Here is a 24121-nt window from a genome sequence, read left to right as displayed (position 1 = left end):
AAAAAATAAGTATCACTATAGATACTATGGGAATTAAAAAGAACAAAGGATATTCTAGAAATAAGCGAAATAATCTAGAAAATTTTAAAAGCATAGAAATTTTAAATGTATAACTTAAACTAATAGAGGAATACATAATGTTAAAAGCTGGGTATTTATTAAAAATTATGTCCTTTATTAAAACTTTTTTCTTAAGGAAAAATCCCAGGCTTAATGGCTACAACAGTAAATTCTATCAAACATTTGTGGATATTCAACACCAATATTACATAAACTCTTTGAAAGATTAGGAAAAGAGAGACCAGTATAATGCTGATACCAAAGTCTAATAAGGATATCATATTAACTGTAACACACAGACCAGTCTCTTTTATTAACAAAAGTACAAAAATCATAAACAAATTAAGAAAATATATTTCAGGCATGCCAGAATGACTTATAATTTATAAAGTTGTCAGTCTGATTCACTATGATAACATAAAAAAGAAAGAAAAATTTTGTGATCATATTGATAGATTCAGTTGTTGTACCTGATAAATTAAAAAACATTCATAAAGCTTATTTTAAATTATTTAAAAAAATTTAGTAAGTTAGGAATGGAAGAGAATTTTTCTTAATATAATAAAAAGTTATCGGGAACATGGTATTTAATAGTGAAATGCTGAAATATTTCTCTCTGAAATTAGAAATGTACACGTCCATGGGTCTTTCATATATATTCTTTGACAAATCCTTCACCTTCTTTCAATCAGTTCTCACCTCCCCTAACCCTTCTTACATCTGTGAATATGTTTCATGCTTCTATACCTCTGGTTCTATTTTGCTCATTAGTTTATTTTGTTTATTAGATTTCTTTTATAGGTGAGATCATATGGTATTTGTCCTCACTGACTGGCTTATTTCACTTAGCATAATAGTCTCCAGTTCCATCCATGCTGTCACAAAAGTTAGGAATTTCTTTTTTCCCTATTGAGTATATTCCATTGCGTAGATAAACCACAATACAATACTATTTTTTAATCCATTTATTTACTGATGGGCACTTAGGCTGTTTCCAACACTTGGCTATTATAAATAGTGCTGCTGTGAACATTGGGGTGCATCAATTCTTTTGATTTGGGATTCTTTGGGTATATTCCCAGTAGTGGAATTGCCGGGTCAGAAGGCAGTTCCATTTTTAGTTTTTTGAGGAAATTCCATACTGATTTCACCAGTCTGCATTCCCACCAGCAGTGCACTCGGGTTTCCTTTTCTCCACATCCTCCACAACACCTATTTGTTGATTTGTTTATGATGGCCATCTTACTGGTGTGAAGTGGTATCTTACTGACGTTTTAATTTGCATCTCTCTGATGGCTAGTGATGCTGAGCATCCTTTCATATGTCTCTGGGCCCTCTGTATGTCCTCCATGGAAAAGTGTCTATTCAGGTCCTTTTTTCTACTTTAAATAGGATTGTTTGTCTTCCTGGTCTTGAGACAAACAAGCTCTTTATATATTTTGATGATAAAACCCTTGTCCAATATATCACTGGCAAATATGTTCTCCCGTGCAGTCAGTTCCCTTTTCATTTTGCTGGCAGTTTCTTTAGCTGTGCAGAAGGTTTTTAATTTGAAGTCCCATTTGCTTATTTTTTCTTTATTTCCCTTGCTGTAGGGGATATATTGGCAAAAATATTGCTATGTTGGATATCTGAAATTTTACAGCCTATGTTTTCCTGTGGGATTTTTATGGTATCATGACTTATATTTAAGTTTTGGGCAATGATGTGGGGATTTACTATGGAAGTAGGGGTGGGCTGGGTCGAGGGAGGCAAAGGGAGAAAATTGGTACTGTACTAGCATAAACAATAAAATATTCTTTAAAAAAGTTTAAAAATAAATTTGGTGCTCCTAGATAACATGGAAATAAATGTTCTTGTGTGCAAAAATAAGTCATTTGTTGCATTAAAGGATAATTGTGAACTTTAGAATAAATTTTGATAATTTTTAATATTATAAAATATACTTAATTTCTAAAAATAAAGCATTAGAGTTATATAAAATGAAACTGGAAATGTGATGATAATGCCCATTTTACTAGTTCCTTTCTGCATTGTACTATATACTCTACACAGTACAAGAAAGCAAGTAAAAGAAGAAAAGGTAATAAACATGGGAAAGATAGGAACCAAACCTTCATTATTCTAACAAAATAGGACTGTGAAATAAATTACAAAGACCCTATAGACAACTTAGTAAAATTAATAAACTGGAGGTAGCATAATCATAGAATACAACTTCAATATGTAAAAACCAATTTTATAATTTAAACTAGAAACAAGTAACTAGAAAATTAAAGTTACATAATTCTCAATTGAGTTTAAAAGTATATACTTTTCAATTGTATTAAAATTATGAAACAAACAAATCAAAGCATTTCTATACTGCAAATTATAAAACTAGAGAAATTTAAAAAGATAAAATAAATTGATATATCATGGTAAGAGATTGAGAGACACAATATATGAATATGTTTTGTTAGTTAAAAATAGTTATTTAACAAATTGTTTCCACATTCTGTGGCTTAAAATAACAACTACTTATCACTATTCATAAATCTCACAGTCATATGGAAGGGTCTACAGACCTAGGTCATGCTTATCTGATTTTGACTGCTCTCACATATACGCTGGAGTCTAGTTGGTCCAGAATAACTTCACCAACATACTGGAAGCTGTGTGTCTTTCATATGGGCAACAGGTGTTACAGGGCTATTTGTCTCTCATTATTAAGCAGGCTATCCTGAGCTTGTTCTTATGGTGGCTTGTCAGGTTCCAAGGGAGAGAGAATAAACACAAAGCTTCTTAATACTTTATGATGATACCACACATGTCATTTCTACTGCATTTCATTATCCAAAACAAGTCCTATGTCTTGCTCAGACTCAGGGGTGTTAGAACTTGAAAAAATGGGCTTCAAGGATTCATTGCAAAAAGATGACTATAGGGAGGGATGAAAATTGTGGACACTTCTTCTTTCTACAACAGAAGTTTGTTCTTTCCAGATTTGTTTATCGCTTTAGGGCATCACAATACAAATCCTGTGAGGTTTTTTGAAATTAATGTGTGGATTATAAGAGTCACTTAGAAATTTAATTGACTAACAACAGCCAAGGTGATCTTAATAAAAAGCACCAAGTTGGAGACTTACACCTATGAATAGAAGGACCTACTACAAAGTTGAGGTAATTGAGAAAGTATGTTATTGACACCAGATATACATCATTTTGTTTCCAACAAAGTTGATTCATGAGGAAACATGGAAATAAGCCTTTTATATACATCGTGCTGAGTCAATTGAATATTTATATGAAGAGAACAAAGGCTGACCCTGCTTAACTCCACACACACAAGCACATACGCACACACTGATGAAGAAGACTGCAGATATAAATGATAAAGATAAACAATTTCTTTAAAAAGACATTGGAAAACACTTTTATGCTTTAGGAGTAGACAAATAATTCTTCAACAGAACACTAAATGTGCTAACCATAATCAAAAAAATGAGAACTTAAACTATTTGAAGATTCAGAACTTATGTTCATCAAATATAACATTAAGAATGTAAAACAATAAATCACAAAACAGGCAAACAACTGCTGCAACTCAATAGGAGTAGACAACCAAAAAAGAAGGTACAAAATACTTGAAAAAAATGCTTCACAAAAGCAGCTATCCAAATGCTTCATATACATATAAAATGTACATAAAACATTATTAGTTATCAGAAAAATTTAAATTAAAACCTAAAACCATGATGGACTACACAAACACCAGAATGACAAAGACACAGAATACCAAGTGTTGGAGGGGGTTTGGAACCTCCAAAACTCTTTTATGGTGCAAAATTGGTCAGCAAATTATATAATCGCATTGGGAAATATTTACTGATACTTGCTAAAGAATTCCATTTCCAGTTAATTACTCATCAGAAATAATTATGTATGACATGAAAACATATGTATATAATTGTAGAGAGCAGCTTTACTCATAATTGTCCCAAATGAAAACAACACAAATATCCAAAAATAATAGAATGAGTAACATGCTGTTTATGCACATATGGGAATACTTTGCAGAAATCAGAATGTACGAGCTGAAATTATATCCAACACAATGAATGGAACGCTCACATATAATGCTAGATCAAGGAAGCCAGAAACAGAAGAGTACATACTGTGATTCCATTTACATAAAGTTCAGTAAAAGGCAAACTGGAATTGTAACACTCAAAGTCAAAATGGTGGTTCTCTTTGGGAAGACTGTGACATGAGAAGGCTTCTGTCCTGATGGTAATGCTCTGTTCACTGAAATGAGGTAGAGTTCTGGGGGAAAAAGAGAAAGAAAAAGCCAACAATATGTAATTTTATCTAAGAATATTTTAGAATAGGTGATCAAATAGTATAGAATTTGAAATATATGATACAGTTCTTATTTTAGATATGATTTCATAAACTAATAAAAGTTTATAAGTATATGCTCTTATGTTATTTGCTCATCGATTCTCTAGTCATTAAATAAAACCATATACTTAACTGATATGTAATCCTACTTTATTATCCAAATTGTGTGTTTGCTGGGCTTGGCATCACCATTTTGTGTAATTATTTGAAAATCCACCTCATTAGACAACATTAAGGCCTAATTCCCTATTGGGGGAAATGCATTTTTTATTAATCACTTCATTCCACAATTTAATGGCAAAGTTTTGAATGTTTTTCCCATTAGGAAAATAGGCAGATGGATTTGTATGAAAAGCTATCCTTGTGTTGTAATACAAAGGCTTTAAGGCCTTAAAACAAGAAACCACTGAGCACCTGGCCCAAGAGCACAGTCTTTCCCAGATCACTAAATAAGCAATACATTTACAGGAGCTGAGGTGGGAGCTGTAGAAGTGACATTCTGTGGCTCCTTTGATAAAATCATGCCCCTGTAATTTGGAGACTATTTAGCTACATCAAACAATGAGATATTTATTGTTTCCCTTATGAATTTGTCATTAAGGAATAAAAGGCTTTTGGGTGTGGCAGATTTTAGAGAGATTTGGCTGAGGGTAGTGCACATGGGACTCTGTAAAAAAAAGCATATATGAATAGATACACATGTGTATATGTAAATATACATGTGCATAAATTTATCTATGTATGTATCTTTCATCTGTCTCGGAAAAAGAGTCACCCAGCTGTATTAGAGAATTACTGCTCTTAGTATTGTGAGATTTTGAATGTTGTGACATGTACTGCTATTTCTATAAATATAAAGGTAGAAGCATAACAATTAAAAACAATTTTAAGACAATTGAATGTAGTTACAATATCCCAAAGATACTCTCAAAATATGAAAGACATTGAAGAATAGCTTAATGACTTAGTTAATTTATAAAAATTATTTAAATTTCTTTTAGCCTATCCTCATTTTGGTGGATAGAACTTTTCAACAAACACCTCCCCCCACACACACACAATGCACACACTAAGTAAGAGGAAGTGATCTAAGTGAAATCTATTTTGGAGACTCTAATAGCCGTAAGAGAAAAGTTCCCCTCTCCCTAACCACTCATCCCTGCTCTCAAGCAGAGTGTTCTCTTAATTCTAGGGATTTTTGTTCAAACAGACATGGCTGGTACAGATGTGATAATTAGCAACAAATTTTTCTTGAACCATGACTTAGCCCCCACTGAGCTTCAATTTTTGTCTGCTTCCTTTGTTCTCACTGGGTATTTGAATAGGATTAGGTGAGTACTAAAATACATTTAGAAATCAGGATGTATATCACAGCAGAGCCTCCTGTGTTTGAGTTTGCTTAGTTTTCTTATAATGATGAATGTAAGAATGTAGAATACACCCAAGTATGAGATATATGACGACAGAAACTTTTATCCCTTTACTACTATGTGCCCACTGCTTATAACTGCACGTAATAAATACTCAATAAAAACTGTTGAGTAAATAAATGCATAATGTTCATACTTCATTCCCTTCCATGAAGCAGTTCTAACTCTCTAACCATTCCTTCCCCCAAGATTATGAAGTCAGAGCTGCACCGAGAGGAGCCTTTCTTCATTAGTTCAACTTCTTCCTATTGCTGGGAGATGAGACTTGGCAATCTTATTTTTATGGCCAGTCAAGCTCATTTTGATCCACTGAATATTTAAAAACCTGAACCCTAAACATCATTGCGGCTCTTTTTTTCTTTTGCATACTGATCAAAATAATAAAATATTTGTCAAAAAAATCTATAATGCACATACTCATCTCTGCTTTATTTTTCCTGACTCCCTACCAATGCACTGAAAATCCTTTGTTGAGGTCTTTGCATTAGTAAAGGTAATCTAGCAGTTATAATTTATAGTGTCCAAATCTTAGTGGTTTAACAGAAATGTATTTTTGTTTTCATAAAGGTCAACTGGAGGCTGTAGGGGACAGTAGAGGATTGCAGGGACAGTAAACTGCTACAAAAGTGATTTAGGGCCGTGGACTCCTAACACCTACTCTCCCTTCTTTTTCTAGGATCTTAGAGCCTTCTGTTCTATCTTCTGAATGTGACTGGCAGACAAGGGGAGTAACAGTCACATGTAATAAATTTTTTAGGGTAAAACAGGATGTGGCACCTATCATATCTGCTCACACTCTATTGGCCAGAGCTCACTCAGATGACAACATCTAATTGCAAGTGATGCTGAAAACTGGTTTGTTTGTGTGCCCAGGAGAAAAAAGAAGTTTTCTAAGCAGCTAGTCAGTTTCCGCTATTGGGGTCATTGACCTCTGTATTTCCAAAGAGGTTAAATTTTTATCACAGCATTTAACTCTGAGGTACATTTGTTACTAACTGCTATCGTCTTCATGGAGTTATCACTTCCTTTGAATTTCATAATTTAAATCTTAACTTTTTCCTTCTGCTACTATTATTAGCTATTTATTCTAGGTTCCTTCTGAGGACTGTTCTTTTTCTGCTCAGTCTTTAAAAGTCAAAGTCATAATTCCAAAATTCTCCATCATTATCTCTGAGCATTTTACTCTAAATTTAATTCCTACAGGCACCTTAAAGAAAACCTTTGTTTCAACATATCCTTTACATTTCGAGGATTTTAAAATCTGATCAAGGAGATCTCTTTATTGCATTCCAGATCCATATTTCTACAACCTAATAAATATTTCAGTTTGGAAGGCCCCAAGGTACCTTGAGTCTATCAGATTGATAAAAGAATCATTAGTTTTCATCAAATTATTTCTGTATCATCTAATTTGGTGAATAGTACTATTCTTTGCATTATAATTTTATGTTCTTTCTTCTCACATACACACTTTCAATGAATTTCAGCAATTCAGCTACCAAATTTTGTAATTGCTAACTTTTTAATATTTTTGTACTCATGATTTATTATCCACTGCCTAAATTCAGGTAGTTATCAATTCTTGCCAGGGTTTTTAATCTTTGCTTATTCACTGCTCTCTCAGAATTGAGCATAGTCTTCCTTCAATTCATGATACACATTGAAAGTCAGAAGGATGTGGGAGAGAGCTTTCAAAACAGAACAGTTAGGTAGAACTAAATTGGAATGCACAACTGCCATCATGGAATGGAGGATCCTTGAGGGAAAACTGAGAGCTGAGCAGAGTGATGCCTAGGACAAGAAGATGGGCATCAGAGCCAAGTGCAACATCTCTGTACAAGGTTATTATCTGAACAGCAACCATGGTCAAGTTGATGGGCTAGCTGACTGAACTCACTAGGCAGTTCTTTGGTTGAGCAGAGCAGAGTCAGAAGCACAGTGAAGAACAGGACTATTGGGGCTAGATGGATGCTGACCACAGTCCTAAACAAATTAGAATTGTGCAAAGTGCAAGAATAAGAGTGGGCTGGGATATAAACTGTGAAGTATGTTTCTTAGATAAGCTCTCAGCCAGATCTGTTAAATAGCCAGAATGAGAATTAGATTTCTACTCACTGCAAGGAATACCTTTTAGTCATCAGAATTGATCTGTGAAAATGTGGGCTGCTTTGTAAATCGGTGAATTTCCAGTGACTGACAGGTGAAAAAAAAGACTGCCTGTGAAGCTATTATGAAGACTATTCTGCATCACATGGATGAGAGGATTAGACAATTGCTCAACTCATTTGTAACCCTCAAATAAAGCATTGTAAGATTTTATCTTCTCAATTTGAAAGTTATGATTTGGTTCTAACTGTGCTATGTGACATTCTTTCATATCCCCTCCTATATAGCGGATATTAAGTTACAGAACTTCTGCGCTATTCTGCTTGTGTGCATGCCCCACACCCAAGAAAGTGGTGATCACCTTACTCCCATTTGTATTCAAAAAATATATCATTTAGCTTGTTCTCCCCCACCACTTCCTGATTAAATTGAGCTGTTAACTCAACCTGTTAATTCTGTCAGATTTTTTTTTTGAAGTTGACTGGGTCTTTTAGTTGAACAGGAAAAGTGAAGAGGACCTGGAGTGCAGAGTCAAAATTACATGAGTCAGCTTTGGCAAACGGAAGCCTAAAACTGACCGGTCCTTCATGTGGAGACCAAGTAGCAGCAACATAAGATAGAACTCAGCAAGCTTCTTGCTGAGAAGACTGAGCTCCTTAGATTTGTTGTCAAAAGTAACATTGAAGTGGTAAGTTACTGCAGGCGCTTGTGTGCTTGGCAACCACATTCCTGCCTGGGTTGCTGGCGATACAAGCTGTGACTTCATAGTTTCATACAGTTCTGATGGGGACATATGAGCCATCAGTGACTGATCATTTTGGGAAAACCTGACAGAAAACAGAAATTGTCCTTACTTTCTCTTGCTATAAGGAAGTGAGCAGAAGCTGAACGATATAAAGTTGTCTCATTTATTATACAGATGACTCACATGCTTTCTGAGTCATGCCAGTAAACATCACTGTATCACTAACAGAAATGGGCTCAAGAAAAAATTTGCTCAGTGCCCCCATCCCTCCAATCCTCACCCCTTCCTGACTGGGATATCACGACGCTGTGCAGATCTGTCCTTCTGCTGGGAACTGGGACAGTAAGTCATTTAGTGACAGAATGACTTTTCTGGCTATAGATATAACCTTCAGGATAGGATACCGTTAATTAACCCTGTCCATGACATTACTAAATTAACAACTTTTGCATTTAAGTAACATATTGTAGCTTTGTCATTCTCATGATTTAAAATGCTCCTGTTCTTTTATCCATCAGGTAAAACAAAGATGCAGTAGAATCATGTGCTTTAAGAACAGATGCCTCAATAATTGTGCTGTTAGAAAGAATGTGCTGTCATGTTCTGCATTATATCTCTTTTCTGTCTGCTTTTTGTCTGGTTATATCTAAGCAACAGCCATCTTTTCTCCTCAGCCTACTTTTAAAACTCAATGTGGTAGGGGTATTGTCAAGTTTGAATGAAAACAAAATGTAGTTGAGTGGTGTCATTGTAATAATTTTCCCAGTTAAACACTCTGAGAATTTACTGTATTGGTTAGGGATGAAGTTTATTTGGAAAGTTTTTCCAGAATATGTGTAAGTGAACTATCTCTAGGTTCCCAGTAAAATCCTAAACTAATTTTGCATTAGCATGTAATTATAAAAGTTGACTTTTTAGAACAATACATTTGGCTTATATGTATTGAGATTTCTTAAGAGGTAAAATTTTCCACTTATTAAGAGCAGGCTTTTACTTTTCAATTGGTTTTAGCAAATATTTTCTATGGAAATAAAATAAAACCCAGAGCTTCAAATGTTTTTATTTTGTCTTGTCCATCTAACTTTCTATGTTAGTGCAGAGATATAAACACAGAAACATGAAATGACTTACCTGAGATTCTAGAGGCAGAATTTTCATTGAAATTCTGAGGCCTCGATCTTGGTATTCTATAAGCACTAGAATCTGTACAATTTTCTTCTTGAAAAATTAAAATCATCTGTGCCTGTCAACATTTGTTAAAAATATTTCCCTTATTTCATTCACTGACCTTCCTTTTCTCTGTATCACATTATTTTATGTTGGCTGGTTAGAGCCTGGCATATGAATTCTTCAAGAAGAGAGCAGGAAGACGTCCATGTGAATAGATGTTGATACTCCTGCAGACTCAAATTATGAATAAAGGGTCATTTAAAAATGCAAATCAAGCTAGAAATTTCTAGAAAAAATTTTAAGAGAAATTGATAGCTGTAAATTAATAGGATAAATTAGATATGAGTACTTGCTGACCCATCTCTGAATCAATTAAATTGTACCTCATTTAGAGTTCCAAAAATATATTCTGTTAGACTTGATTTCTGTGAGTTTCTCCCATAAACTAAGATTTCACTGTGAAAAGAACTCCAGACATTCCAGATAATATATTTTCTCTGTTGACAAATTTATAATGCATGTTTATTTACATGGTAGATTTTCAGAGATATTCCATAACCAAGAAATTTTTTGATTATGTTTAACTTTTTAAATACAGCATTTTTTTCTCCTTGCTATACCATACCTGGTGATATGCTGAAGCATTAGTACCCCATTGGACGTTTTTTAGGAATCTCAGAACTAAAATTTTCTTCCAGTGGGTAATATAGAATCATTTCTAAAAATCATTACTAACATTCAAAGTATGGATGTTTTGGTGAAGCATAAATTATATTTTCTACATGAGGTGACATAATTTATTTGAATAATTAAGTGCTGCTTTCAAAAATAACGAAAGAAACTTAACTGTGAGTGTTTTAAGAGTAAGTACTATTTATTTTTGTATTCCTATTACCCAGCACAGTACCATTTGTCAAAGCTTAATCTTTGCTGAGTTAATAATGGAAAAGAAAAAGATATCTGAAGATTTTAGACCACCTTAGACAGAAAAAAGCTCACTTGAATGTTAGAAAGATAGTTAAAATCTATCCCAGTCCATCCAAAATTGTACATTTTCCTAAAATAGCCTGTGTTTTCTTTTATGAAGTAATTTTAGTCACCAGTACAGTCTCATTGAGAATGGATACATTCTATTTATATTTTTCTAAGCTATTAAATAGCAATGGTAGCTATTCAAAAAAAAAAAACCCAAACAAACAACTAACTAGCTTTATTTTTTAATCATGACTATTTTCTATGAGACAATATTAATTAAACATGTATGTCTTTTTTCTTGCTATTTTCAATGCAAGTCATAGATTTATTAAAATTCCTATCACTTCAGTGAAAAAAAAGCATGTAAAATTTTCCAGTGGAGTTTTTTCTTATTGTTTATGTTTTAAAGCTACTCGAAATATCATGTAATTATTGTCATGGTATTGAATATGAGGTCTGGCAAAACTGGAGCATGGCATGACAATAGCCAATGAAATGAAAATATTAGGTAAATAATAATTTAGTGCTTATAGTAATCCATGTCTAATCCAATTCACTTTTTGTTTTTCTTTGGATACCTTAAAGCCTTTTGCCTATTTTATTTTTTTGTTTTAACTTCAGGTGAGTAAAGTCACATTAAAACAAGCAGGAAGACATGCTCCATGTAGAGTAGCAGGCAGTGGTATTGAAGCTGTGTGGAATTATGGTCTGAAAACACTCTCATTAGACTTGTAGGTCTTGTGTACATGCATATTTGGCATTAATCTGGTGGATTGGAGTCACAGTCCTGACCTAGGAAATATTATTGCATGTTAATATGAGAGACAGGGGAAAAGAGAGAGAAAGAAAGAGAAAGAGCCTCAGGCAAATTGAAATATCTCTTTCAAATGGTTAACTGTACAACAGATTATTGTGCCATATAGATCAGAGAAAACTTTTGACCCTTTGGACCCACACCTTTTACTTGTCCTCACTGAATTATTTGTTTTTCAGTATTGCCTTTCTTGTTTTTTTTTCCTAGTAGTTATTCAACTATAGTGCCTAGTCATGATTGTACTCAAGCCTCTTAATGGTTGCATTCTATTTTTACAATGTTTTATTCATTTCAATACAACTTCTCTCTTTCATTATCATCCAGAATCTGAAATTGTGTATCTTTTAAAAAAATAAGAAGAGAATTAACACTCTCTTTTCATAGTCCCTTCACTCACTATTTCATTAAATGTTTTAAATACCTTTAATTCAATTATTTGTTTTATACAGGGTAGGGCAAAAGTAGGGGCATAGTTGCTCATATAGAAAATAATGCAATAATTAATAAATAATAATAGAAGAATGAACTCTGTTTTACATACTCCCAGCTGTAAATCTACTGTTGCCCCATGCTGTATTCTGCTTTTGTGTTTTTAAATATATTTACATATAAATATATATACATATATGTATGTATATATAAGTATGTATACTTTTATTTTGAACTTTTCAAAGAACAGACTTTACTTATTTGGCCCAAATTTTGAAAAGATTGATATATCAGGTATATCAGGTGACTCAGTGCCACAATAAGTACCCATGTGTATGGTAAGTATCCTAATGATTGACTCAGTATTGGTTATCCATATTATATTAAGCCATTTTATCCTCAGTTCTATTTTTCTAAAGTCACATGGAGTTTAAATGGATGGGTCTGTGACAGTGTTTTATGTGTTTATCATATGATTTGGTCATATAACTTAACAAAGCTGTATTGATATACCTTTCAGCATATTGAGTAGTAAAACAATGATATGAGAAGACAAAAGATAATAGGAGAAGTACATTAAACAGTATAAAATCTTAATGCTTTATGATTATAATACATGAGTGAAATTATTAAAGAAATGAAGTGAATATTTACTGGCTTCCTATGCAGTGCCAGACACTAACTACTTACTTTGTATATATTATGAGAGCAATAGAGATATGATTACTCGTTTTTGAGACTTACTGTCTATTTACAATGCATAAATGAATATATGGCAAAATAACTACATTCAATACTTCCTATAAAATGGTGGTGGATAGAGAGCATTCCAGACAAAGATGGCATCTAATGCAAAGGCTGTGAGTTAGAGGAAATTGTAGGAGTATATTCTAGAAACCAAGAAAAAGGGCTAAAAAAGCTAATGTGACTGGAAGGTAACAAATAAGGGAAAAATGGCATGAGATGAAGTGGAGGTTCAGCTATGCAGAGTCTTGGTCCATGATGAAGAGTTGAGATTTTAGTCTAGGTTTAATAAAGAGCAATAAAAAGTTTTCAGATGCAGGAGAGATATAATTTTAGGGTTTTATATTTCTGCGTAGAAAAAATAATTTGATGGGAGTACAAAGTAGAAGCAGAGGTAACTCTTAAGCACATTCAGTTAAGCATGTTGATTTTTAATTTTTATATTATTATTTATAATGCAAGTGCCTAACTTCAACTTTTGTTGCCTAGGTATCCATTTCAAAGAGACATCCACTTCAAAGACAGCTATCTCGTTAGCACCTTGCCAGCCGTATAACTAGATAAAGGGCCAGGCTGCCTTCCTCCACTGAGGCTCCTTTGTTTTAGAGATCTTGGTTGATTTCAGTAACTGACTCTTTAGGCTACATTTTTCTCTTCCCGTGCTTTAAATTCTTGCTTTTATGTTTTAAATTCACCAGTAAAGAGTGAGTCTACTACAAAGCCTGTCCTAGGTCCCTGCCCTTGACTCCAGCAAAGTAGCACATAAGGCATGTATGCTTTCTCTTTCTCTCTCTACCCATGACCTTGACCTTACTGTGTGGCAGCAGGTATACTGTGTAGTTTTTAGGTCTTGTAAGTAATAAACTTGTAACTTTTCAGTTTCCTGATAGTAATTGCTGAAGGGTGGTTTGCAATCATAGTAAGAACCACAAGAGTAGTCCAGCCACAATATTAATTATTAATAGGCTGAGACCAGTACAAGATACTTGGTTAGGGTGGTAGCTATGGAAGAAAAGAGAAGTAGAAAGACATTTTTGGAGATAATGTAGTATGTCATTGGTGAGATATAGAAGATAAATCTTTTATGTATTGAATGATCATATGATTAGCAATGATTTAGAGAAAAACACATTTGTGGATTTGGATAGTATAAGTTCCATTTGGACTTCTTTAGACTTTGTATTTTAAGAATTCTATGAGATAGCTAAGTGGAAATGTAACTCCTTATCACCAATCAATCAATCATCTAACTGCCCATCTATCTGTATATGAGTCTAGGGCTTAAAAAGGACAAGTCTAAATTGGAGATCTGAGAGTGTAGATTGAGAAAGGTCACTGGGATTTTGGTAAGAAGGAGTATCAGTCAAGGAACATAAGGAGTGGCCTGAGGGGCAGGGAGAAAGCTAGGAAGCATAGTGGTACAGAAGACTAGAGAGGAAAATATTCCAAGGAGGACTAAATGACCATCTTTACCAAATGCTGCTTCCAGCTTAGCAACCTGGGGCCATTGATAACCTTGACAAAAAAACATTTCAATGGAGTTGTGGGGTGCAAACCAGGTGAGCATGCACTGAAAAGTAGATGCAAAATGAAGAAAAGGGAACAGAGTATGTAGATGACTCTTTTTATTTTTATTTTTTGCACAGGAATGTAGCAAAATGAAGTGGAAGCTGATGTGGAATGTGGGGTTAATGTAAAGTATTCAGATATATTAAAAATATGAGGTAACTTACGCACTGTGAAATATTTCATAAGAACAGAGAAATCTAAGAAATAGGATTTAACTCCTGTTGAGTGGTATTCAAGTGTTTTTATTGATACAGACTACCTCCTCTCTCTTTATCAGTACAATAGCTGATTATAAATGTAGGTTACTGACAGTAATGATCCACTGAACAACTACTTTGAAATAGCTCCCTTATTTTATACAGCTACGGGCATCTGGAGCAATCATCAGAAATGACAACACATACTTTGTTGTAAGATGACCTTGGTAAACAGCAACCTTTTAAAAAAGACTGTAATGTCATTCAGTGATTGTAGCTGCAATAGAAATAGAATATTTTTGATACATAAATTCTAACTTGTTTGTCTCTCTTGCTGGTGTTTATAGTGATGCTTCTGGAACCCTAACATTGTTGTTGCCTCTGCTTTTCAAGTCATTCCAGGACTGCCTTGTTAAGGAAGAAACAAACTTGAAAGTCTTCTTTTACCTTGATAACAAGTGGAGTTCTGCAGTTCTCAAATGCCTCAACATCATGGCAAGGGTGACAAGAAAGATGTATATCCAAAGGTAGCATGAGCTGCCGATGGTACCAAGGCATCCTTTCTCAGTGGTCTTGGCCAAAGTTACCACCAGCACATGTTCTTTCTGTAGTAGCCTCAGAGCAGAAATGGTAGCAGCACTATTGGGCCCTCCCAAAGGGGAAAAGACATCCAGGGAATCTTCTGTTCTTTTATTCTGCATATTTTATTGCTTTTATGAACTGGCATGCCAACACAGGGTTTTGGGGTAGTATATATTTTTAAAACATCTTGTCTTTTGAAACTGTCCCTGAACTCAGAACTTTTCAGATGAATTTGCTTTTTTTTCTCTTTAATTGTTAGTGTTTTGAAAGCTTCTACTTGGACTAGCAGTTAAAGCAAGGCAAAAAATTGCATATTAGAATGTGGAATTCAAAGAACTGTCAAATGCAGAGAGTCCTCTTATGGCCCGAGTGTTACCTATCCCTTAGGATGTTTGGTTGGATGTTTTCAGATGACATGTAATTCAACATATTTTGATAGATGAGGATGTAGTTCCTTATCTTGACCAGGGAGATAAGGTTTGGGAACAAATTCAGCTACACGTCCAAAAGGCAAGGGGCAGCTTCCTCTGTTTATGCACTGAAGCACTGTCTCCTCAGTCAGAGAGAGTCCTGGGTGGCAGTTACGTAAAGATTACTGCCACTTGGCCCGAGGTGGGGAGGGCCTGTCTTTTCCCATTTCACCTCTTCAAAATACGTTGCCTAATTTTGTCTATAGGGAAGTCCAAGAGAAGAAGGCAAAACTTGCTACATATTGAATTGCTTCCTCTAGGTGGCTGCAGTAAAATCTTTCATGTAGAATTATGGTATATGCTTGATTATTCATCTCTGAACTCCAGGGAACTATGTATGGGGTATTTGGGAATGAAAGATATCTAATCAACATGTTTGCTGCTGTTTTAGGATTTGCTGATTGTTACTACAGAAGTGCCTCTGCTGTTTTGTAAAGGTCATGTTGTCACATAAATCTTGTCTGCAGAGGATCATTCACTAAAAGGTGAGGGCTTGAGGAAGAACAGGGTAATATGACAGTTTCAGGAAGATGCATTTAAACATGCCTTTGATAAGGAGTTGGGAATGAAACTCAGAAAGCATCAATTCTATTCCTTTAATTTTTATTTTGTACTTGACCTTTTCATGAGGTGAAATTGATAGGACTATAAAGCAAATGAACATAGTTAAGTGAACTGATTTAGAAATGATGGACTTTTGAAGTTGATTATTAAATTTACCTTGATGCAAATATTTCAAGCTTTTGGAATGTTAGCCACTATTCATTCTGTGCTTGTGTGTGTGTGATGTGTGAAATGACTAAAGCAAAAAAACAACAGTTTTTAAATGAAAGCTCTTTTTGTTCTTTGATAGCTATTCGTGTACATGGTTTAGAAGTGAAAATACTATTTTGATGTTATTTTCATTTGTTGTTGATGGTAAAGTGATTTAATCAAAGTACAAAGTACTAGTGAGTCAGGGTTTTTAAAAATTTGTTTGCTCTTTGTTGTTTAATAGAAGGGTGAGACCTTAGTATTCTACCAAGCCAAGTATTCACTGTCAGCATCATGGAACTAACCCTCTGGTTTGCAGCCCATGCCCAATCCACTGAGCTACACCAGCCAGGGCCAGATTTAAAGATTTTTAAATTGAGGTATAGTTGACATATTCTTATGCTTAAGTTTTAGATTTATTTTTCCATATTTACTTCTCAACACTATTTGATTGACAGTAGCTTAATTCCCTGGATCTTGCCATCCCCGACTTTATTGGGTAGAACTGAGTATAAGAGCACCCTACTTTGGGGCCTCTGATTCCAATTCTGACTCAAATATAGTCCTGGTGACTTCACAGAGCATGCTCAGACAGGTTGTTATTTATTTTATGTCACCTCACCTCACTTCCATATAACTGCTTAAACCCTTTTTTGAATCGTCACCAAGTGTAGCTCCCAGTGCCAGAGCAGTCACTGAGGTTTGGCAGTGAACTAATAAATTTCATCCTGACCTAACCACTATGGTCATCACTTGTATCTTAAAAAATGACCAAAAGATTAATTGGAAGATCAGCTTCAACATTATTATCTTTGTAAGAATCTTCTAAAATCATTTCTGTTTTTTAAACAATGTTTAAAGTATATTTTGAGGAGAATAGCCAGGATAAGGACCACGACTTTTCTATAGCAGTTCTCAAAGTGTTGTCCTTTCAGGGGATCCACAAAATCAGCACTATTTTCATGGTGATCCTCGAATGTTACTTTTCTTCTTCATTCTCATTCATGAATATACAGCAGTTTCCAAAGGCTGCCTGAAGTGATGATACTATTGCTGTACAGCTAATAGAACATATTCTTGTGTAGTCTAGGTTTTGAAACTTGTCTCGGTTTTAGTTTCTGATATGTAAATAGCTATGGATATAACCTGTGGATATTTTGTGATTTTCATTTGTTTTTAAGAATATAAAAGAATCTGAGACCAAAAAGTGTGAAAATTTCTGATTTGTGTCATTGAAATTCATGCCCTGCTACTTGAATTTAGGATCTAAAAGATAAATTATTTCTGTGTTTTCTCTTTAAGGTTTTCATTACTATGTAAACAAATGAAAATGACTTGTTTAGAATTTTCCTTCCAAGGAAACGATAAGATTTGAAATTATATGAATTCTATGGTATTTTTAACATACATATAACAAAACAACTGGAAGGTAGCTTCAGATGTCAGACTCCACAGCAATGACAAGATTTGCACACTGCCAGTACCTTACGTTAAACTGTGTGCGCTTCAACTTCCTCACCTACAAAATGCAGAGGAAAATGTCAGCTGTGTCAAGTGGTTGTTAATATGTGAGATAGCACATTTTTATTTTTTATTTTTAATTGATATTTGCTTGACATATTAATTTTAGGTGTATGATATGATAATTTGATACATGTATATATTACAAAATGATTAACAGTAACTTTAGTTAAAATTAATCATGCACAGTTACATTATTTTCTTATGATAAGAACTTTTAAGATCTACTTACTTAGCTAATTTTAAACATACCTTATGGTGTTGTTAAAAATAATCACCATGAGATAACATATGTAAGGCACTTAGAACACTGCTTAGCACATGGGGGCACTCAGTAAATATTTACAATTAGCCACAACCATTATTTCTACTCATTTGACTAATATTGAATGAAAGTTTAAATTTAGAATTAGTGTCAATATTTTTTCTGAGGTTAATTATTTTGGAAATAACCATGAAAACCTCAGAGGAATTTTAATATGGTTGTATACTTTACCTGCACACAAATTTGGGGAATATTTTTCATTTTTTAAGTGGTTAGAATGAAACTTGGGCCTTGGAATTATTCTCCAATTCTTTAGTTAAATTAGTTTGGGATGGCAGACCATAGAATAGGAACAGTATTTAAAAGAGAAGAGATGGTAATGATAAATATTTGATAGTCTAAATATAATAGAATATGAACATAATAATATGACCTATAACTGTAGGTTACTCACTAGTTGGACTGTTTATTCTAACTCTAGAAAGAATAATAGAAACTGAAGTCCTTATTGTATGTGCCATGTTCATTTATTTGGGATTGCTATTTTAAGGCCAAAATGTGCTTCCAAATTATAAACACTTACTTTTATTCCAACTTATAGACCTAAGGTTTGTATTAAAAACTACAGTACAGACATGTGACTTTTGGTATGGTAAGGACCGGTTTGCTGAGGATAATGATTTGTGACATGAACATGAAGAAGCTGCTATAATTGACATAATCCAAAGTAGCAATCTGATTATAGTAGGCTGTATTGAACTTTCATTTAAAGTAATTCTATCTTGAACGTGGGGAATGATGTCATGGTCTCACTATATACATCTTCCTCATATACAAACTAAAAGCAGTAGCCACTGAAATTTTACATAAGAAGTTTTTTTAATGTAATTATTGTTCCAGTACAGTTTTCTGTCTTTACTCCCATCCCAGCCCACCCCTCACTGTGTTCCCCACCTCCCCCCCCCATTCCCACTCCCCTTAGTTTTTGTCCATGTGTCCTTTATACATGAGAAGTTTTGATTGGATAATTTGGATGGCTTTTGTGTTCAGATAATCCACAATTCAATTGGAGAAAGGAGGCCTTTGGGTTATAATAGGATGGACTTGGACCATAGCCTCAGGACTATCTGAATTCTTCTTTCAAATAGTTTCCACAGAGGAAAAATCAATTCAAAATATGTTGTTACTTACCTGGCATTATCCAACCCAAAGAGAATGTGGTGGCATCTATAAAGTATTCTCTTTCTTAGACTATATAGGTCATAGTAACAGAATAAAGTCAGTTAAAATAGGTATTTTACCTAATGTCAGTCTGAGCTCAAACTGCAACCTTTGTTCTTAAACAGTTTGTGCCAAGGACCACTAATCAAATGTGTACTCATTGATGGAGAGCAGAAGGGAGCTCAGAATTGAGTAAGGGAGTAGCTTTGGCCACCAGCCCAGATCTTTCTTATTTGGTACATCTTCCTCCAGGTGTTACCTTCAGCTCAATCAGCTGCATTGAAGAAAAGGGCATCATCTTTCTCCACAAAGAGAAAGAAGGCATAGAAAACAGAAGCTGTTTTTTTGTCCAGCACTGTCAGTGATCTGAAGGGTAGGAGGGCCAGCCACATGCTCGCTGACCTCTACCTTCAAAACACAGGCTCATAAAATGTTCTTTTTAAAAAATATTTTATTTATTTGTCTTTAGACAGAAGGGCAGAAGAGAAGGAGAGAAATATCAATGTATGGTTACTGGGAGATGGCCTGCAACCCAGGCATGTGCCCTGACTGGGAATCGAACCATGATCCTGTGGTACTCAGGCCCACACTCAATCCACTGAGCTACACCAGCCAGGGCAGAATAAAATGTTCTTTCATAGTAGCATTTCTCCTTGAGGTGACAGGCATAGGAAAAAAAGTGCTGAAGGAAGCTGCGAGCTTCTCTTTAGCCAATGAATTCAAACCATATTGTTAAATAGTGCTTCCAATTTACAGTGCATCCAACTAGGATCATAGAATTCAATATAATTGGCATAAGAAGAGTATCTTTTCACTTGTGGCAGTTGGAAATAATATTCAGAATCTATTTCTCTAGATGATACTATCTATGCCTAGACTTTTATTTTAATCTAATGACTGCAAAATATAAGTATCTTTTTTGTACTACAAATATCTGTTGGTTACATTTGTGTTGAACCCACATATATGGCCCACAGGCACTTCAAAATCAGCTTTTTCATGATTGATTTCATAATGTCAACCTTCTAAACCAACTACTTACATTTTCTATCATCAATCCACATTTTTCATCAGCTAACTTGGAGGTCTTTTTAGACAACATTACTCTTTCATTTTCTGAATTTAGTTAATCACTATGTCCAGCTATTTCACCTCTCAATCATCTGCAGTCTCCATCCCTTCCTCTCCATCTTCACTTTGAGGTCAGACATCCATTTTCTTTTATTAAAACTGTCTTCTCCTAACTACTGCTTTTTAAAAGACCATCCTCAAAAATGCTATGGGATAATAAGATGTCATGCCATTATGATAAAAATGCACCAATAATTTCTTTAGTTTTATGAGGAAAAGAAGAACGAATCAACATATGCTGAGTACTTACCATATTTTAGGTAGTATGCTTGAAATTAGAAATATTGTATTTTATTTAATCTTCACAACAGGCCTGTCAATGGGCATAATAACTTCAGTTTTGCGGGGGAAGAAACTGAGTTTTAGAGTGGTAGTAACTTGCCCAGTTTACAAGCAGGCATCCAGGATTTGATCCTAAGTTTGGCGGTTTCCTTTTCTGATTCTCTTTTATGTCCCATTTGCTTTCACAGAGCCCATTAACTTACGACTCCAGCTTTTAGTGTGCACCATTCTCTGTGTGTTCAGGTTCCCCCACTCACTCTTCAGTTCCACTTTTCTTCTACTTCTCTATAAACCTTCCTTTAAAACAAGCTACCTCTTTTAATCTTCCTTGATTTCCCAAGGTTTCTTCTTTTTGTGTATAGCTTCATTATGGCAGATAAAATACTTTATTGTAATCATTTTTGTGTTTCATGCTTTCTCAACAGCCTGTGATATCTCTAAGTATAGAGTCTGTGTATTTGCAGCTGAGAAAGTCTTCAACATTGTACAGTGTCTCAGACAAAGCAGACACAATAAACAATTGGCCAGAAAATACATAGCCGATGAATAAACATTGAATAAAGAAAAGCAATCATAGTCATTCAACAAGATTCTACTAATTCTTTTGAGGCTGAGAAGAGCAAGCATTTACTTTTTGTCTCCTTCCCACTAGAATGTAAGAAGCTTCATGACAAGGGTCTTCATATAATTTGTTCACTGTGGTGTCCCTTGTACTTACAACTGTGTCAGACTCATAAATTTCATTTAAAATTTTTTCACTAAGTAAATTAATTTCACCATATCAATAATTCTTATCATCTTGTATAAGGGAAAAATAATTTCTCCAAAGTCCATTTCATTCTTTTTAAGTCTATTTGTTTGCTGTAATTTTGGAGTGTGAAATATGTGACTAATACCATGATAAATACTGGGAATAAAAAGACGAATAATTTCAGCTTCTCAGGCTTTTAGCTAAGATCAGGTGTGGTATCTGTTCTTATCAGTTTAAAAAGATGAATGAGACTTAAGGAGCTTAGATTTAATAGATGATTCCTCCTAGTGTCAGTAGTTATTTTTTATTAGATGCACTGATAAATAAAGTAATTTTATAGTATCATGCTAATTTTTAATTTTACAAATTCCTCCTGAATTTTACTGATTAACATGTGGTCCTTCTCATGCGCTATTTATGTGGCAGAGTAGTAATTAGTCAACACAAAGGAAGTGGTGGCAATTACAATGTGACAATATACGGCCCCTTCTTTTGTGAATTTATTAAAATTTCTGAAAACCTGAAGTTTTGAAAAAAACTTCAAGGTATTTCTCTGTTAATGTAAAAACTTGCATATGCATTTCTGGGAAAACAACCATTATCATGGTTATATCTAAGAGAAAATTCTATATATAAATAATCCAGAAAATCAATATTTTTTGTCACTGTTTATAATAATCCTCTACTATAATTTCCAAAAAGCATGAGCAAGGTGCCATTGTTAGTTTCAAGGTATTTTATTTTAAACACTCTTTCCATAAATCAGGCATGTAGAATGAAATGTTTGATGTTAAATAAAAAATAGTGAGAAAGTTGTTATTAAAAATTGCTAAGAAAAGTCAGTGATTTTCACAAAAGGACTAATTTTAAGAGAAGCAGTAGTACTTTTTTTCTCTCTCTTCCTTTTTTTTTGTCTATAAATTTTATTTATTGTGAGTTCTGGTACAGGGATGAGATATTTGAACTCCATTATAGTTATGGTGAGTTTTAGATGATGTCATAGCATCTTGGGGTTGATTTTTTACATTGTGTGGGCACTAATGACAAGTGTCCAAGAATATAATGTATCCAGCATGGCTTGTGATTTAACTGACAGTATGGGTTGTATATATATACCTCTACTTAAACACTTATTTAAAAAATCATATTTAGCAATAGGCACCACTAAATGATGAAGTGTTTCTGAGAAAGAGACATAGCTCTTTACAGATTCTCAAAAGTTTTTAGTATAACGCTGGTTTAAAATTGATATTAAATTCATGTCTTCAAGCCCTATAAATAAAATAGCACATTTCTGGAGTGCCAACTTATTTAGAAAGTATGGATCTCAAACATTTTTTTCTCATCCTTATTTCAGTTTCTTAATGTAGCCCCTTCCTTAACAGACACCCAGAATAAAAATGTTGTAACGTGTTCTCAAGTGTAAAGCTGACAGTGACACCAGTTAACATGCATTAGCCTAACTTGTAAAAGTCCCAATTTGCTGGCGGTATTGTAGCCTTTACAATGAAAATCAATGAGTTAAATTGACTAGAACAAATAGGGTGACAAAGGGTAATGATGAATGGCAGAAAGAACTAGAAACCTGCAATTTACGAACCAATGAAGTCATTGTAGTTAGCACTGCACAACAACTTGATGAAACATATTAGATAGTTAATTATATGTTGTAAAAGTGGTAGCCAAGGATTTTATTGTTTTTTTCCTGTGAATTACAAGAAGGATTCTTTATTGAGTATTTTGTTTGGATGAAAAATCAGGATCTTATTCAAATGAGAATTATAGAGGAAGCCATTTGCCAAGGGCATTTAAAAGATTGAGCTGGGTAATTGGAGCACTTCCAGGAATAGGTTTCATTTTCACCAGATTGAAAAACAAATCAATTGCTTATTAGCAGTGTAGCTCTGTAAACAGAGTGTTCTTTTTGATGCTGATATCAGATGTGTATTATAGATTTATCTGATTTGATAAATACACCCTGAATATGATTTCACCATTGAGCATTTTCAGGAAAGAACAAATTATACCATTTTCACCTATGAATCAAACTTAAGTCATGAAGTCATAAAGGAGTATTCAGGTATGGGAATTAAAGTTTGAAGAGCTAGGATTTCTCAGAACTCCTACAAGTAGTTTCCCCTACTGGGCTTCTGTGATATCAGACTTGATGGGAACAAAATTAGTAATTGATGTTTTGTGAGGCAAACCATCAGTGCTGCAGGTCAATGTCCACTGTCATCTTTGAGGTTTAATACCAAGTGATAAAACTTTATACTAACTCAAATTCTTAGGGCCACTGAAAATATTTTAGGCTTCAAGATGCTTAAACAACTCTACCAGATCATACAGATATACTTCATTATCTATCATGGCATTAGACTTCAGGATACTCCCATTAAGCTTAGATGCAGATCAGGATTTCCAGAGAGAACCTGGAAATGATGGGGTGGGGAAGCCAGCCCCAGCAGGTTGACTTGGGGTGTATTTATGTGTCTCAGAGTTTATTCTGTGTGATGTTGAA

At 34.2% G+C, this 24121-nt stretch overlaps 1 non-coding gene across 1 annotated transcript; it reads left to right on the top strand.

The window, feature by feature from the left end:
* The first annotated feature begins 21780 nt into the window (after positions 1–21780).
* Positions 21781–21973, top strand: LOC119061209 (U2 spliceosomal RNA). The gene has a single exon (XR_005084741.1). It is a non-coding gene; the product is annotated as a U2 spliceosomal RNA (small nuclear RNA).
* Positions 21974–24121: the final 2148 nt, after the last annotated feature.

The sequence above is a fragment of the Artibeus jamaicensis genome, unplaced genomic scaffold, assembly GCF_021234435.1.
Source record: "Artibeus jamaicensis isolate MK-2021 breed Jamaican fruit bat unplaced genomic scaffold, CSHL_Jam_final contig_354, whole genome shotgun sequence".
In the NCBI taxonomy this organism is placed as follows: Eukaryota; Metazoa; Chordata; class Mammalia; order Chiroptera; family Phyllostomidae; genus Artibeus; species Artibeus jamaicensis.
The sequence above is the reverse complement of the archived record's forward strand: the minus strand, read 5'-3'. Positions and strand labels throughout refer to the sequence as shown.